This window comes from Triturus cristatus, chromosome 7 (assembly GCF_964204655.1).
Source record: "Triturus cristatus chromosome 7, aTriCri1.1, whole genome shotgun sequence".
NCBI lineage: Eukaryota > Metazoa > Chordata > Amphibia > Caudata > Salamandridae > Triturus > Triturus cristatus.
Genome location: NC_140590.1, coordinates 1,458,250,944 through 1,458,263,946, shown reverse-complemented (window position 1 = coordinate 1,458,263,946; position 13,003 = coordinate 1,458,250,944). Strand labels below are relative to the sequence as shown.

The following is a 13,003-nucleotide window of genomic DNA, read 5'->3' as shown; positions in this document are numbered from 1 at the left end:
CTGTGTCCTACCCCCGCTCACCTTTCTCAACAGTTCCCTGTCTCAGGGCATTGTTACCCCTACTCTAAAGACTGCTATAATTCTTCCCATCCTAAAAAAAACCAGGCGCTGACCCCTCTGCTCCTGTCAACTATCGTCCCATCTCTTTTTTACCCTTCTTAGGGAAAGTACTGGAACGACATGTGACCAGAGCGCTCACCGCCTACGTGGAAGAAAACAGAGTATTAGCCCCCCGTCAGGCCGGATTTCTTCCACTCTTGCCCCCACTTTCTGGAATTCCCTCCCGGCCCACCTCAGATCCTCCACCCAATACTCTCTTTTCTGAAAGGTACTAAAAACCTCTCTTTTTACAGGCTTTCCCACAATAAATCCTTCCTATGCCCCCCGGTTCTCCCCGCTCTCTGAGGCTCAGTGAACTACAGCGCCATGAAACTGCCAAGTGTACGCGCGCTTTAGAAAGGATTTAAACTCAAACTCAAGCTCTACAGTACTTTCAGAGTGGGTGCTCACAATCTCCGGTTCAGATGGGGTCCTTCATTATTTAGATGATTTCTTATTTTTTAGGACCCAGAGAGAAGCACCAATTCATTATCTACCTTTATGAAACTGATGTGAGGATTTGGAATACCATTAGCCCATGATAAGACAGCAGGCCCAACCAAGACACTGAGATTTTTAGGTACTGAGATGGACTCAATGAAAGGGGAATGCAGGGTACCACCCAACAAATTTCAGATATCCTCGAGACCTGTCTGCAGGTACGGAAATAACTTTACAACAGTTGCACGTTTTGGTTGGCCAACTCAATTTTGCACTACTCATGATGCCCATGCGCCGTCCCTTCTCAGCCTCTGTTGCACAGGCCAGGTTTGCCAGAGGGAAAAACTATAGAAAAAAAAAAAATCTTGTCTATTAGCAGCTCTGAAGCATGACATGAGCATTTGGTTATAATTCCTATTTCAACAGGTCTAAGGTATGTCTGGCTCCTTTGCGTTCCAACCAGGATTTCAGGCTCTTCACCAATGCAGCAACTAGCAAGGGTTTAGGTCTAATTTTTTAAACCAAGTTGTGTGCTCAGGTGAGGGCGCAGCACTGGTTTGAGACAAAATGTCACCTCCTTGGACCAGTTTCCCACTGTGGTGGCCTTACATATATAAACGGCCCAGTTCCACAACCAATAAGTAACATTTTGGTCTGATAGCATGTCTGTTGTTGAATCCATTGACTAGCATCACACAAAATGTAAAAGTTCTAAATTTACATAAAAGAACTGGTGCTAATTTGTTTAAAGGACCACATTTTGTGTAGAGCCAAGAATGTTCCCAGAATCTTGAATAACGCAACCAATGCACGGTCTTGTCTCAAGTTGCAGGACTTTCAGGGGTTCCACGCGGGTTGAGGGTACGTCTGCAGTATTTGTCAGGTGTCTTCACTCAGCTATGGCCAAGCTCACAGAAGCATCAGACCATTCACTTTCCTTCTTAGTTAGGAAGGGTTGGGAGTGGTTAGAATGAGCAACGGCAGACATTTTCGAGTTGGAAAACATTCTCCTGTATGCAGTCTGTGGCTCAGATTACAAGGCAACACTGTTCTCTGAGGCCATTACCCTAGCCTTTTTTGGACCTTCCTGGTCTCGGACATAAATCAGCTGGGAAAGGGGAAACAAGTTATTATATGGTGGATGAAGGGGTCCTTTGGTGTTTCCCCCCCCCCTTTCTTTCACATTTGGACTCTCAACTTCTAGCTCAATGCTACTGCGCAACAGTAGGGGGGCGCTAGAGGGCGCGCGGCAAAATGGTTGCGCCTTACTGCAGCTCTGCCCGGCTGATCTTCTATCCAACAAGTATCTGCTGTGATTCACGGCATCAAGCTACCAAACTCTACAAGTTCGGAAGGCAACACATCTCTGCACATACAGGTGCCACTGGGGGCTGTCATCACTGCTGCAAAGCGGTTAAAATCTACTTTGTAAGGTCCCGAAGGCGAGGGCGCAAGATTGCGGCGGCCGCATTGCAGTTCTCTGATCTGAGCTGTGGCGCTGCCCTGCTTTGATCCTGCGGTGAAGGACGACTGCTACCCATGTTGGGAGGTAGAAAGCTGCGCTGCTGATCGCCCGTGCTACATGAGCACATTGTGAGCCGAGCTACGGCGAAATCACCTGGTTGGCGCCTGGCACTTCGAGACTGCTGAGTGGGCCCCGGTGGAGTCGTGCAGCACTGCCAAGACACTGACACGGAGCCAGGTGCGGCCCCCGCATACTGCTGAGGAAGGATCGAGTTGCCGCTGCGGTGAGTGGGGTAGCGGCCTCGCCTGGGTCTGCAACTGCGGAGGCGGGTCTCATTGCGGCCTATGAGCTGCGGCTGGCAGGACGGCTGGGGAGTAGCTCAGGCCAGAGTGTGCCCGCCGCAGGCCTGGATCGGACCCCTGCATTGTGTAGACACCGGGCGGCTGTGGAACACAGTCTCCTTTTCTATCCTGCCCTAAACGCACAAAGCCCTGACCACCTTTGAGACATTCACGCATCGGAGCCTTTATCTCCGGCCAGCCTGGCGAGCGACTGCCATGGAGACGCCCTGGGGATTTAGCGGGCGCTTGGTGGCCTGGATTCTGCGGCCTCTGTGAACCATTACCTTGCGTACTTTTACATTACGCCTTACACGCTGGGATAACTTCATTTAGCGACTTCTATACACCGCATCGATGCAGGTACAGGCACTATAGGCTCATCAACAGGGACACAGCATTGAGCCTGGGCTCATCTGCAATTCGCTAGGTTAGGAGGGTGCTGCACGCAACTACATACATGTAACTGGACGGCGTTTGTGAACTTACTTAGCCGTGCTTCCCCTTGTGGATCAGATTGGGGGGCTGCCTCTATCTATGTGCTTGCCTGTTCTCGAACCTTCTACCCTCTCTGCTTGCCCGACGTGTGCGAGGCATCGAGGGACGAGTGCTTGATGTCTGGTGCCTGCGCAAACTGATAGCCACCGCGGGCCCATCTGAACCTTAATCCTCGCTGAAGCGGACTCTAGGGCCAACACCTCGGTAATGCGCTGGCGCAGGCCCAGATCTTGCTGGATTACCGCCTGGGGCACGAATGAGCTCTTGGGCCCCTCTGGAATCTGCTACACTGTGGAACTGTTGCACGCTACCTCCAGTATATCCTCAGCCGGCTACTGTACACTTGCATTGCTTCAATTTGACATGGGGAAACCTGACAAATCACAACCTCACCTCACATTTGAGGCGCGTAAATCTGGCAGGGCTCAGAATAAAGCAGCCTCCGACTCCGAGGCGGATGCCTCGGGGATGGTAAATCCACGTGTGGAGACCATGGCCATGCAACAAAGCCTTCAATCTATTGAGGGGTCAATAACGGCAATGAATCACAGACTAAACCATATGTCCACCTCAGAAAAGCAGAACTCGAAGGGGAGGGGGGGGGGGGGGTTGAGCAGCGGGCCTCGGCCACGGAGGTTTGTCTTGGCGAATTATCGGGCAAACGCTCAACATGGAAAAAGTGCTGGCGTTGATACAGGCCAAAAACGAAGATTTAGAGGCCCGGTCTCGCCGTAATAACATACGGATCACGGGCCTGCCGGAATCCACCAGCAGGATTGAGACCCTGCTCAAAGACATTTTTGGCCCGGAGAACTTATCCGCTATGTTTATTGTTGAGCTGGCCCACCGTTCACTTGCAGCGAGGCTGGTCCCAGGAGCTCCGCCCGTCCCATAATTGCTAGGCTCTTAAATTATAGGGACTGAGATACTATACTACGCCTGGCACGAGAAAAGTGAAACATGGACCACCAGGGGAATGAGTGGTCCTTTTTCCCTGACTTCACGGTGGCAGTCCAGGCGGCGCGAGTTTGGAACGGTCAAAAAATTCCTACAATCTGAGGGAGTACCATACGCCATGCTGCACCCGCCCTGCCAAAATATTGTAACAAAAGAAATACCAATACTGAAAAAACTTTATTGTCCGCCTTTCTTTGGCGGAGGATTATATTGAATGAAAACAACATAAGCCAATAACCTATTTTTACATCTATTTAATATATTTGATCTTTCAATTATTTAAAGGTCACTTTTATTTTTGAGTGATTTTTTAAGCAATAAATTGTAAACATGTAACTAAAGACAAACATTAGCTGTGGACATATAAAACTTTCTCACTTCAGACACACCCAATTTTTTCACATTTCTTATAACATACATTCATTCGCATACCATACTGCGCAGTTCCAAACATACAAAATACCACACACCAATCAACAGATATTTTAAATTCTTACAAGGAATATTTAGAGGGAATATTTACATGGGGGCCATAGAAACATATTTTGTCAAAATGGAGCACAAAGATGTAAACATTTTTTAGGGGTTATTTTAAACTCTTATGGCCCAAGGGTAATGGTCGACGCGTTTCAAGCCCCGTCTATTCTTGGGGCTCTCATCAGGACCTAGAAGCTGAAGAGACAGGGAGAAACTTAGTACTACTAGAACGCCACTATTCTGTCTAAACAACTAGGCAGCTTGTCAGGATTTTACCTTTAAGGGAGACAAAAACGTCCAGGGTCGTCTTAAGACCTACGACAAAAGGAGCCAATAAAAATCAGCACGACTGAAAAGCCATTCATTAAATCATACATTCAGTTTGAATGTTCGGAAAACACATGCTTACTTTATGTGTGTCTCGTCTTGTCTTGAAGGAGTGGTGATTTAACTGAAAGGAACGGGAGTGGGGAGATTAGTTTGGATACAATGAGAAGTTTTCTAAGAGATGGAAAGCTACACTTAGTGACTTACTGATGGTTGTTCGCAATCTCTTCGCTCAGGGTGACGTGTCGGTAGGAGAATCTTTTCAGGAATGTGTTTCAACTACTGTGGAGATGAAAAAATGCCGAAATCAAAACCCGCTTCAAGGGGAGCGTCTCTTAAACAGTTTTAAAGAAGAGTGCAAGGTACCCTCATATTCACAGCGGTCGCGGCTCTTAAATCCGCGTGTTAACAGCTTTGGTTCACTCCGTTGCTGGAAGAGAAGGGAGGAGAGCTTAGTCTCACTCTGCGTATTATCGGAATAATGTTGTATGCAGCTAAAAGGGAATACCGCTCTGTTCGTATTATAAATACCTGCAAGTCTTGCGAATTTCTTTCCGTTGTGGAGACCAGTCCTACTGTGTTCCGACGTTTTTGTCTCCCTTAAAGGTAAAATCCTGACAAGCTGCCTAGTTGTTTAGACAGAATAGTGGCGTTCTAGTAGTACTAAGTTTCTCCCTGTCTCTTCAGCTTCTAGGTCCTGATGAGAGCCCCAAGAATAGACGGGGCTTGAAACGCGTCGACCATTACCCTTGGGCCATAAGAGTTTAAAATAACCCCTAAAAAATGTTTGCATCTTTGTGCTCCATTTTGACAAAATATGTTTCTATGGCCCCCCATGTAAATATTCCCTCTAAATATTCCTTGTAAGAATTTAAAATATCTGTTGATTGGTGTGTGGTATTTTGTATGTTTGGAACTGCGCAGTATGGTATGTGAATGAATGTATGTTATAAGAAATGTGAAAAAATTGGGTGTGTCTGAAGTGAGAAAGTTTTATATGTCCACAGCTAATGTTTGTCTTTAGTTACATGTTTACAATTTATTGCTTAAAAAATCACTCAAAAATAAAAGTGACCTTTAAATAATTGAAAGATCAAATATATTAAATAGATGTAAAAATAGGTTATTGGCTTATGTTGTTTTCATTCAATATAATCCTCCGCCAAAGAAAGGCGGACAATAACGTTTTTTCAGTATTGGTATTTCTTTTGTTACTTACGTTTATAGGCTTATCCTTACTGCTACTTGCCTAAACCCAGTTGTTGTTAACTCTGCCAAAATATTGGCCAAGATGATAACTGCAAGATTTTCACCACCCCCAAGGCGGCGATGAAGCATGCCAAGAAACTGAAACGGAGGCACGAGAGGCTCCAGTTGACTCTGGGGATGACGATCAGTAGGGTGGTTGGGAGAAGATAATATGTGGGGTTGCCTGCACTTTTCACAGGGCGGCTGTTACGAGCTCAAGACATTAACAATGAGGATGCCGCAGCGGTCCTTGGGCACGGGGATGACGTTTGCCTGCTGGGTTTATTGATGCACTATGTGTATTGTTTTACCTATAGTATTTTAGCATGGATAACAGATCTGATCAGCCACCTCCTGCATTGTAGGAGGCTAGTAGCCCTCAGCACTCCCCATATGGGAGTTCCCCACAAACTGTACACTAGAGGTTGTTTAAGTTGGGGATTGTTTACTCAGGGAAGGGATGGCTTTAGCAAGTTGGGTACGCTAAAGTGGGTGGCGGAATGGGGGAGGGGGGGCGGGACTTGGTGCACCTCTTTTTACTGGTACTGGTACGAACTCTGAGTTGCACGACGCTGGCACTAGCTCTTGAATACTAGTCAGCCCATTATTTGATGTGTTCCAGTGGTAATATAAAGTTCCTCACTTGGAACGTGCGTGACTTCAATAGCCCCAAGAAAATCCGTTCGGTTTTGGCACACCTGGTCCGTTTGGATGTCCAAGGGGCTTTTTTACAGGAAACACACCTCATGCAATATTCCGAGAGAAATGTAGGTGCACGCTGGGCTGAGGTTCACGCCCTCCTACTCTTCTTACTCTAGAGGGGTGATGATCTTCGTTAAACGTGGGATCCCATTTACAGTGGTTAATACAGAGACGGATGAGCAGGGTCGATTGGCAAGAATACATGGCAAGCTTGGAGGTATGGGAGTGCTTTTGGTAAATGTTTATGGCTCGAACACAGACGACCATGCTTTCTTTGCAGAGGTTTGGCGCCACGTCTCCAGCTTTCCTACTGCAGGAATCTTGTGGGGGGGGGTTGGAGACTTTAACACTTGCTTGGATGTCAACATTGATAGATTGGGTAGCGGGGCCGTGCGACACAGACAGACGACTGATGCCTTACTGGGGCTGTTGGATGCTGGCGTCATTCATGACATTTTGCGCAGAGCGCGAGAGTGTACCTTTGTCTTATCTGGACTACTGGCTTATCTCGAAGGTGGCATGCACATGGGTCGTAGATGTTAGACACCTGGCAAAAACTCTGTCTGATCACTCTCCTGTGGTGCTTGAGCTGCGAATGCCTGAGTGTGTGCCTCCCCCTTCCTGTGGCGTATGCAGCCATCCTCTTTGACTGATCAGGTCTTCAAGTGCACGGTGGGCGAGGCGATTCCTAATTATTTCAAAGAAAACGAAGGTACCGTTGACAGCGCAGGTGTCCCCTGGGAAGCATTCAAAGTTACTATCCGGGGGGGGGGGGGTATGTATAGGAGCACAGGCTGGAGTTCTGAGAGATATCAGACGCAGAATCAACAGGCTCACCGCGGAAATCTCCACACTGCAGCGTGAATATGACAGTAACTGAGAAAGTGCCATCTTTCTTGCATGGTATGCCCCCAATTTTTGCTGAATTGCTGAATGTACTTTGACTGAGTGTGCCCTGGACTCCTGTCAATCAGGTGCCCAGGGCCTATGTTGCTTCCCTAAAAACCTCAAACCCATATTGGCGAACCCTGGCCACATTGCAGCCCCTGGTAAATGGTACCCTAGGTACCCAGAGCCTTGTGACCAGGGAAGGCCTCTAAGAGCTACAGCACTCATTGTGCCACCCTTAGAGGCCCTGTACCCTAACACACACACACACACACACACACACACACAGCCCTTGCAGGCTGAGTGTCTGGGTACAAGACAAAACAAAGTCGACATGGCACACATCCCTGTATTGTGGAGGGCCACGCGAGGTAGGCACATTTATATTTCAGCATATAGGAACTTAGTGTTTTGCAAGATAGGTCAGGGGCTTTACGTGGGGGGAGCAGACATCTGTAGTCATTCCGCTTTTCGTTTACAGGCTGTTCTTACAAGGTCTAAGGAAGACTTGTTTTTTCGTGATCCTCACTCCAATACCGAGTTGTCCTTGACATACTCTGAGGTAAATATGGTGACTTTCTTTAACATAATGGAGTAATTAAACGCCATCGTACCACAATACAGTGTTTTTTATCAAACCACATTGCAATTCTTTGTATATAGGCTATTGCAAGGATCTGAAGCAAACCTCAGCACTGCTACGCATTTTTTTCTCCCTTTGACTGCATTTGGAGAAGCTTGAACCCATTTATTTCGAAATGCTAAATTCGACAGTTTTCACGTAAGGGTCCTCCTATATGTATTTTCTACTGGGCTTCAGGTGGTCTTTATGTTTCACTGGATTATAACCATTAACAGTGGTGTGTAGTGGTTAATTTTTGAAATCTATCATGTTGTTTCATATCCGGCTTCTTAAGCTAACACACCCACGCACAGGTTTATTTCTCCACTTTAACTTCACTTTCGGTGCATGTGTAGGACAAGTACAGGCACGATTAGACCTCTCTGGAATGTTAGACGATGTTATCAACATATTTTTTATTAATAGAAATGAAAATGTAAGAAGACATCTGTTTATTTTTGTTGCAAAATATATTCAATTTTTTCTTTTATATACAGGCCCCCGAAGAAGGGATTGCTGTAAATCCCGAAATGCATTGGGCTATTTTCAACATCTACTGTCATGATGCATAACATTTTGGAATTTTGTATCAGTATTGTTTAATGTGTATTTACAAGGAATTTACAATTATCGCTCATTTACAATGTTTATTCATTATATTATTGATGACAATATTTTATGTATTTTGTGAGTTTGGAGGCTCATGAATTAAATGAGCTGAAACCAACACAACTGTTGTTTACATTCATGGTTTACTTTATTTATCAAGAATAAGCACAGGTTTAGCGGAGTACATACTGAGGTACTTTTAGCAGTGCAATCGGTATACAGTTGCTTCGGCACCTGTTACTTTCATGTTGTACGAGGGTGGCTACCTTTTTCCGATTAGCACGCATTTCTAGTTTTAGCATGATCTAAACAGTGGTAACGCAGAATATTATTTTGTTTACTGAGTAGTGCGCTGACTTCCATAGATTGCACACATCCCTGTGTGCCATGCCCACCACTTACACTGCCCTGGCATACATCAGTCACCCCTCGAGCTGGGTGCCCTAGGCCAGTGGTGTGGGCACAGGAGCATGAGCCCTGCACCCCTATAGTACCCAGGTCCATTCCTGGGCACTGTAAGTGCAGTGCTGCCATTTAAGAGTACATGGTGCTGAGAGCTCGTCAAACACGAACGCCACAGCACCATAATGGCAACACTGAAGCCTGAGAAGTTTGGTACCAAACTTCTCAGCACATTAAACCCACACTGATGCCAGTGTGGGATTCAATGTACCAAGCACCAGAGAGGACATGTAAGATGCCCCCTGAAACCTAACCTACAATCCATGTCTAGTCTGGGAGGCTGCCACACAGCAGACATGTTGCTGGACCCCTGGGTAGGAGAGCCCCTGCTCTCCTGGGCCTGCAACAATGCACATCCTGGGCGAGGTGCTAGGTCTCCTCCCCAGGATGGACAGGGGGAAGCTTCAAAAGGCATGCCGCCTCTGTGAGCTTCCCCAGGCCACTTGCAGCCCCCACTCTAGCGGGAAGCCTGGCCGGAAATCCCAAATAAGGACAGGGGATGTGCCAGCCTGCCAACCCCACCCCTCAGGTGGGGGAGGCGAGGTGAAGCACATCTCCGGGCGCTCGGCATCTTTTTTTTTTTTTTTTTTGAAAAACCTTTATTGAAATTTCAATCAATAACAAGTATGGGCCTACAACCCCCCGGGGCCGGCAGCTAAGCAATCAGAGCAACAAAGATCAAGTGTGAACACAGGCAGCACCTCGGGGAGCAGAATCGTCACGCTAATAGAGTCTGACCAGTGAACAGCGCAGGTAGGACACCAGGATAAAAAGGGTTTTCATTTTATAATGAAAAAGACAGAAGGATCAGGTGCCGAACAATTTCCCAACAGCGATAAAAGGCAGGCAGAATAATGACATAAGCAATAATCAGCAATCGATTGGATCAATGGCGCAGACACAAGAAATTCAGGATGGGGAAGAACATCATGAGCAGTTGCGCCTGGAGTCCCCTGCCCGAAAGCCCAGGGAACACCCCGGAAATTGTGGCACACATGAAAATGCGACGATTCACAACAAAGGAGATGTACCACGCTGATCCCAGAAAAGAAAAAACAAGAAGAATCAGAGAAGAAAAAGGAGGCCATGGAAAAAGGAGATGAAGACTAAAGAACCCCTTCCCCCAACCCCCCACCCTGCACCTCTGCAGATGAGTACGGCCCCTCCCCCCAGCAGTGTGCCTGTTGCCCCGGAACCAGACCCGAAATATAGAAGAAACAGGGAAAAAAGGAGTAAGAAAAGAACCCCACCAGACGGGGGGGTAGAGAAAGTATTAATAAACTGGAGGAGGGCCTTCGAAACATACCCCCGGCTTCCCACTCCCGCACGGTAAGTTTTCCCCAAAGCAAACAGTGAACAGCACAAAATCGACCATATCAAAGAAAGATGGGGAGCATTATGCACCGATTATGCTAATAGCTATACCATGAGAGCACGCAACCCCTGAACCCGCCCGTCTACTAGATGACCACCCCTGAAGGATCAGCCTTATCCTTGACCACTCTTTGCAATTCTGCCCATGCCGACCCAGCGCCATGTCCGATGCTCCAAGGTAAAGGAGTGTCCAAAAACGACCGGGAAGCGACACACACAGGTGGGGTGGAAGTCTCTGAGTACCAACACAGTCCACATCATGGAAGGACGGCCTTCCCAGTGCTGCCCCAGAGTCTGCACCGCACACAGGGTCCAGGAAGGCGGAAGCAGCCAAAGTAGACAATTGTTGCTTGAATTGTCCCTGGGTCACCGGAGGCCGTGCACGGAACGAGGCCACCACCTCCCGCTCAGGTCCAATACCTCCGGAACAGATCCGACCCACAGCCAGCCGATCACACTGTAGCATACTGTCCGGGGTGTCCAGCTGTGCACCAATCCCAGGGGTGGCCGCGACTTTGTCCTCCGGTGTGCAGTGTGGGAAGTCCCGGTATACCTGAGGACAGGAAGGCCGCCACTGTCCCAACGCTGATGCCACACCATCGAGCTTACTCCCCAAGACCCCGACGCCATGAACCAGGGAGGAATGAAGGGCACCGAGGGCCTCGAGGAGGTCGCCGTACCCCAGCATAGCTCTCTGCGATCGCTCCGCCACACTCCCAAAAGTCACACACTCCCAATCCTGCTGTGACCCAGTGGACAGGATGGTAGGCTTCATCGCAACAAAATGGCCGTCGGGTAGGCCCGACCCGTATGGGGGCCGGGACCCAGGAACAAGCGCCTCGAGGCCCACGGCGCTGGAAACGGGGTCCGGGGGCAGGCAAAAATGTATCCGTTGCGTGGGCACGGGCAACAGTCGTCCCCACCACGGACCAGTTCCCGCGAAAATCCGGGAGCCGCCTGCAAGAATCAGGGCGAGTCACGGGCGGCGTCCGGACAGCTCGCCGCCAAGGGCAGGGGCTATCACCGGGGAATCTGAGAGTTGCACCCCCGGGCAGGCACTCGGTCCGCTTCGCTTAGCGGCAGGAACGGCCACGGCGAAATGTAGGCCGAGGTTGGCAGCGCTCCGGTGGACCGACTCCACCCAGTCACCACAGGCCGCTGTTGTGGAACTGCCACTCGGCCAAGGCGTCCACTCGAGGTCCAGGCTCCAGGGCTGCACGGGCCGCAAGTTTAAAATGCACTTTTCTCAGGCGGTACCGCAGCCAGAAACCTCGGAGTCACACGATCGGTTGCCACTCTCATTCACAAACACGATCGCATCGCGCAGGCTGAGGATCTCATGCAGGATATCCGTGCGGGATGCGGAGGTTCACGGAGCCGGGAGTCTACGCTGCCGTCTCGGTCGCCATCTTGGCTCCTCCCTCGGCGCTCGGCATCTTGAAGATGGGAGGCCCTGCCCAATCAGGACTAGGCTACTGCCCCCCACAGGAGAGTGGCAGAATAGGGGGTGTACCCACCCCAGGATAGGGACCCATTAGTCCCTGCCCTTTACCTACCTGTAACACCCCTAAATCTAGTATTTAGGGGCACCCTGAACCTTCCTTCCTTAGATTCCAGATTCCGAAATACCTGTAAAGCGTCTGGCTTGGATGGCCTCCCGAGCGAGTTCTAGAAGGCCTATGCAGAGGATCTTGCACCTAGGCTTCTGGACGTATTCGCGGTGGCATAAGAATCTGAAACACTCCATCCGTCCCTAAAAGAGGCACTAATTGTTATGCTTCTAAAGCCAGACAAAGAGGCAAATCGCTGTGACTACTATCGCCCTTTATCTCTTATCAACATAGACGCCAAAATCTTGGCAATAATGATAGCTAGTAGGCTCCAGCCCCTCATCCCTAACTTAGTCCTTCCAGATCAGTCGGGCTTCGTCCCCGCTCGCTCTACGACACAATCTCTGGAGGGTGTTTGCCGCATTGCATTGTTTCGAGTCGGACTTCCAGGCGGTCGCGGTGCTGCTCGACGCAGCCAAGCATTCGACTCACTTCTCTGGGAGTACATGTTTACCGTCCTGCTTCGGATGGGCCTGTCACCATTTTTCATTAAATGGATCAAGCGGTTGTATAATGCGCCGGTAGTGTGGGTCCGAGTGAATGGATAGGTTTCCGACACCTACTCCATAAAACGAGGCACACGACAGGGATGATCCCTGTCGCCGATGCTTTTTGCGCTTCCACTGGAGCCCTTAGTTTGTAAACTCCATCAACGACATGCACAGGTAGCGGTGCGCTTTCGACAGCAACCCTCTGTGGTCTCGTTGTATGCCATTGATATTTTACTATATGTCCGTGAGCCTGCCACGCACTTCCCAGAACTACTGTGTGAGCACGTGAAATTTGAGCGATACTCTGGCTTAGGTATAAACTGGGCGAAGTCGACGGTGTTTCCACTGACGGCAGGCACGCGGGGAATGGACCTGGATTTTCCGTTAGCATGGTC

General features: G+C 49.0%; 1 protein-coding gene across 5 annotated transcripts in view; it reads right to left on the bottom strand.

The window, feature by feature from the left end:
* MYBL2 (MYB proto-oncogene like 2) overlaps positions 1-13,003 on the bottom strand; it is a 210,805-nt gene that overhangs the window by 184,086 nt on the left and 13,716 nt on the right. Inside the window, exon 1 of one of the 5 annotated variants that reach the window (XM_085619227.1) lies at positions 4,552-4,570. The exons of the other annotated variants lie outside the window; for them this stretch is intronic. The gene's annotated coding sequence lies outside the window, so the exon portion shown is untranslated. Of the gene's footprint in view, positions 1-4,551; positions 4,571-13,003 lie in introns of those variants that run through there. 5 annotated transcript variants of the gene reach the window in all.